Source organism: Hibiscus syriacus, unplaced genomic scaffold (assembly GCF_006381635.1).
Source record: "Hibiscus syriacus cultivar Baekdansim isolate YM2019G1 unplaced genomic scaffold, ASM638163v2 tig00112319_pilon, whole genome shotgun sequence".
In the NCBI taxonomy this organism is placed as follows: Eukaryota; Viridiplantae; Streptophyta; class Magnoliopsida; order Malvales; family Malvaceae; genus Hibiscus; species Hibiscus syriacus.
The window spans coordinates 847856-853230 of record NW_024063301.1 but is presented as its reverse complement, the minus strand read 5'-3'; the positions used below and the strand labels follow the sequence as shown (position 1 = coordinate 853230).

Below are 5375 nucleotides of genomic sequence, written 5' to 3'. Positions count from 1 at the left end.
ATTTGGTAATAAATGACATAAACAACCATTTAAAAACATATAATTATAAATAAATAAAAGATAAACACACATATTATTATGTAATATTTGAAGAAATTTTGAAGGAATCAAAACACCCTTACACACAGTACGTGTTACATACATGAATAACTACAACGGTCTTAAATATAAGAAAAGAAAACTACAGACCTCAAAGACAAAATAATTGAAACTCAAAGGTGTAATAAATATGTGATTAAATTAAAAACACCATAACTAAGAGACCCAAGTACGAACACAACAACAACACATAGTTAAAAGCATAAATATCATAAAACATATATACTGCCTATAGAATATACACAAAATTTAAATAAACTAGCTTTGAGGATAAAAAATAATGCGTATAGAATTAAAGGGAACCAATCTAAAATTTTAAAAGCCTTGATTTGATGATCGAATTGCATTAACGTGAAACAATGTGTAGCTCTACACAGACAAACCCAAGTGCGGTGACTAAACGATAATTTACCCTAAAAATATATAAAACCTAAATAACCTAAACTTAAGCATCCCAACTTTACGCAGAACATGTGCACAACTGTCTCCTTTCTTTCCACACTCCATTTTTCTCTTAACCACGCACAGCGCCGCTCTCAACCTCACTCACTGGTATTCACACTCGATCAAAACCTCAACTACCTTAGAATGCTATGAACCAACGCTGCTACATACTCTAACAATCTTCAAAAGCCAAGGTAAACAATCCTAAATTTCTATTCCCATTTTCTGGTTTCGAAACTATATTAGGAAAATGCCTTTAAAAATGAAAAATGGACTTCTCTTGATTTTATTTCTGTGTGAATCAGATGAGTAAGAAAATTGATTATATTGCTTTATTTTATTTCTAATATCTAGTTCATTATGCTTGCTAAGGGTACTATGGGCTCTGTCGATTCTCTCTCGGGTTTCCCTCACCGATCGACTAAACTAGCAAGGCTCCCTATTCTCACCGACAAAGACTATATGTAAAGGTAAAAAATTTGCCCTCCTTTTTTTTTACATTCGTTTCAAAACAAGGACACGCACACTGTAAAGTAAAAAAACTGAAATAAGAAAATACCGTTTTAAATCTGTATTATATTAAAAAATGGGAAAACCCCTGGTTTACAACGATGACGGATTCGGCTATTGGGAACAGCAGCTCTTGTGGATACTCCCCATATTTCCTTCAAAGAAAAACTGAGCAACCCTTGTTTTTTGGAATTCCCCTTTTTAATCGTCACCCTCTCTGTGTTCTTTTTTTCCCCCCTCTCTTTTATGGTTGCTTCCCATCCATCTTTTTCCTTCTTGGTTGGATTAGTGCTGAAGCAGGTACCTTTAATCCCATAATTTTCGGGATTTATTTCCATTTCAAAGGTTTAGGTAAAGGTTTGTCAAATCTCTTTGACCTTGGTGACTGATTTGTTTATTGATTTGCTTATTTTTTATCAGCTTCAATGGATGGCATGATTGGTGGCAGTGATTGGCTCATGCATTGATGGAAACCGGTAACTGGGGTAATGGTCACTGGGTTGAGCTTGAGTTATAAGAAATTTGTAATCTGGGTCTCGAGCCTGTAAAAAATAATATGTAACATTAATAATAATAATAATAATAATAATAATATAATATTTATAATCCGGACAAAAATGGGTGTCTACAGTTTCCCTTGAAACAAAATTTTGTCTCCCTTGAGACAGTTTCTCTTGAAAGATAAACATTGAAAACATTTCACTTGAAATAAATTTCGTCTCTCTTGAGACAGTTTCCCTTGAAACAAATTTTGTCTCTCTTGAGACAGTTTCCCTTGAAACAAATTATTTGAATATGTTTTATTTGAAACAAATTTCATCTCCCTTGAGACAGTTTCTTTTCGAACTAAGTTTTGTCTCTTTTGAGACAATTTCTCTTGAAACAAATTTCATCTCTCTTGAGACAGTTTCCCTTGAAACAATATCTTTGAATTTATTTGCCCTAAAACAAATTTTGTCTCCCTTGAGATAGTTTCTCTTGAAACACAAAATCTTCAAATTTATTTCCCTTAAAACAAAAACTTGTTTCCCTTGAGACCGTTTTCATGAAACAACAGATATCTTTGATATTGTTTCCCTTGAAACGAATTCTATCTCTTTCGAGACAACTTCTCTTGAAGCATCGTCTGAACTGTTACACTCAACTCAGACACATACTTGAGATGGTCGAGAAGCATTTCTCAAATCAAAAATAGAATGTGCACATCGAATTTGAACATTTGAAGAATTCAAGATCAGGGATCAGAACTTGAAGATTCAAGAATCAAGATTCCAGACAGGAAATCGGAGATCTAGATTTCTCTCCAAAGCCCCAAGATAACATATGTTGCATATGAATTTTAGGCACACCTAAGAGCATTGCATCCATAGTATCACATCTATGCATAACTTTTTCAGGTTTTAGCTAGAGTCAATTTCAACTTCGCAGCGAAGGATATTGAACTCAAAGCGACACAATTTGCTCGATAGTAGATTTCAACTTCACGACGGAGAATATCTAACTCGAAGCCAAACTTCACAATAAAGGGGTCATCCACGGTTTCAACTTCATGGTGAAGGGAATCGTTTCCACCCGCAAGATACAATACTTGGATTTCAACTTCACGACGAAGGATATTCAAGTCAAGGCTCAACGTCACGACGAAGGGACCATCTGCGATTTCAACTCCACGATGAAGGATATCGTACCCGCACATCCACGATTTCAACTCCACGACGGAGGATATCGTGCCATTTGAGGCTCAATTTCACGATGAAGGGGCTTCCCAGTTTCAGAGCCAATTTCAACTTCACAGCGAGGGATATTGGACTCAAGACAACTTCACAACGAAGGGGAGACTGATTGTCAACAAACAACTTTTCATTTTCATTCAGAGTCAATTTCAACTTCACAGCGAAGGATATTGAACTCGAGACAACACAAGCTTAACTTCACAGCGAAGGGGCAGATGGCTGTCAACAAACAATTTCCCAGTTTCAGAGCCAATTTCAACTTCACGACGGAGGATATTGGACTCGGAACAATACTACCCACTTGGATTTCAAATTCACGATGAATGATATCCAATTACTAGGCTCAACTTCACGACGAAGGGGCCACCCACGGTTTGAACTTCACGACGAAGGGGAATCGTGTACACAAGCAGCATCCATCTCTAGATTGGATTTCAACTTCATGACGAAGGATATCCAACTCAAAGAAGGGTTATCTATCACCAAAGACCTTTGAGTTCGATTACATTCAACTCAGAGGTAAATCAAATTTACAGCATATCTCAAGGCAAGAAGAGCTATCTGTCAACGAAAATTGTCGAGTTCGATTCCATTCAGCTCGATGACACCTCAATCACACTATTGTCCAGATGCAATCGAGGTTTTCAAGCTGAGAAGAAGATCTGGGTTAGCCGTGCCTTAGTAGCAAGAAGCCTTTTTTCCGTCAGCATAGCTTAAGTCGAGAAAAGCTATCTGTCAACGAAGACTTTTCGAGTTCGGTTTCATTCAGCTCGAGAGCATATCAACCACATTGTGGAGTAAAGGGATTACTTTCCAGTCGAATTTTTAGCCAAGGTCTTTAAACCGAGAAGAATACCAAAGTGGACTACAACGAGAAGCAACATTCTGATTCAAATAATTTCAAGATGGACTCGACTTCGCGACGGAGGAGCCATCCGCAACTCAATTCGACAGGGAGTTATTCTTCAACTCCACTGAACGAAAATTTGTGTCTTTTTATCTTTGTCCTATTTTTCGTTCCACGAAAAAGGAAAAAGAGGGGTAGCTGTAGACACCTATTTTCTTAAAAGATAGAACTAGCAAGAGTTCATCTCCTAAGAGGACTCTTCCACCACCATATCTTTTAATGCAACAACCACACCAACAAATGTACAACAACCGAGAAAGGAGTCTAGTTGCATTAGGATTCTATTGTTAATAAGATTCTAAAAATAGTTAGTTTTTTTCACTATAAATACATGTAATCCTCCCCATTTGTAAGACACGATTTACATACAAGATACAGAGGAAAGCACGAAAAAATACAAAGGCAAATATATTGTAAACGATTCGAAAAGGAAATAAAAGGTAGCATCTTTTTTTACATTGATTCGTTCATTTCTCGCATGTGCATGTTATTTTTCTTGAGATTTGGTTTGAATAACCCAAAGCTTGGGTTGCGCCGATGACCAAAAAGGGGTGGGGTTTCGAAGTTTCGAACCTAGATCTACTCCCGAGGCATGTTCATTTTTTAAAGTATTTAATATTCCCCCTAAGTCAATCTTAATCTTTAATTTACCTTGAAATTTACCCTTTAATTTTACTTTTATATTAATTTCGTCCCCTACATATATATTTTTTTAATTATATATTTTTTTATTTATTTACTATATTCCTTTTTTATTTATATTATATATATCTCATATCATATATATATATATATATATATATATATAGATGTATTAATTTTTCTCCATTTACTATGTATATATATTTTTTCTTAATATTATATTTTATATGTTTTTATATATATATTTTCTTAATATTCTATTTTTGTTTTTATTTATTTATATATATTATATTTTTACTTTATTTTATTTTTTTCCATTATTTTTTTTCTTAATATCATGTATATCTTTATTTTTTATTTGTTTTACTTAGTATTATATATTTATTATTTTTATTTGTTTTAGTAAATACTACTTAATATGTACACATTATTTTTATTCATTTTTGAATTTGTTTTACCTTTTTTATTTTTTTACTCCATTAATATTTTTCCTTTATTTGTGTCTTTGTTTTTTAACATTTTATTCATTTTGTTTATTTTTATTTATTTTTATTATTTTTTTCGTGTTTTGTTATATTCCATTTTTTCTTGTTTTATTTATTATTCTCACGTTTGCACACTTGCTATCCTAATTCGATTTTATACTCCGCTACGAGTTAAACGTTTTTATCTTTTAAGGGTATTCAAATCAATCAATTGTAAGTAATTTGAATCGGGTCTGTTAAATTTTAATTTAAATGTCGAATTTTCGCAACTAAGACAACCAGCAAATTAATCGGTACCGAAAGGGCGGTTCAAGGGTGCTAATCCTTTCTTGACCGTAACCGACTCCCGAACCCGACACATTTATGGTAAAACGTAGATCATGTAAGATGATGTCCGACCCACCTAAATTCGTTTTAAAATGGTCGATGGCGATTCCAATCCACATTTTTCAAGTCGAAGCCCAATTCCGGGGCCCAACCGAAAGACCGTTACGACAGTTTGGTACACGGAATATAAGATTACCAGTGAGAATAGGATTACCAGAATGTAACATT

At 34.1% G+C, this 5375-nt stretch overlaps 1 long non-coding RNA gene across 1 annotated transcript; it reads left to right on the top strand.

The window, feature by feature from the left end:
- Positions 1-590: 590 nt before the first annotated feature.
- Positions 591-1610, top strand: LOC120177811. The gene is made up of 3 exons (XR_005521474.1): positions 591-737; positions 916-1013; positions 1474-1610. It is a non-coding gene; the product is annotated as an uncharacterized LOC120177811 (long non-coding RNA).
- The last annotated feature ends 3765 nt before the right edge of the window (positions 1611-5375 follow it).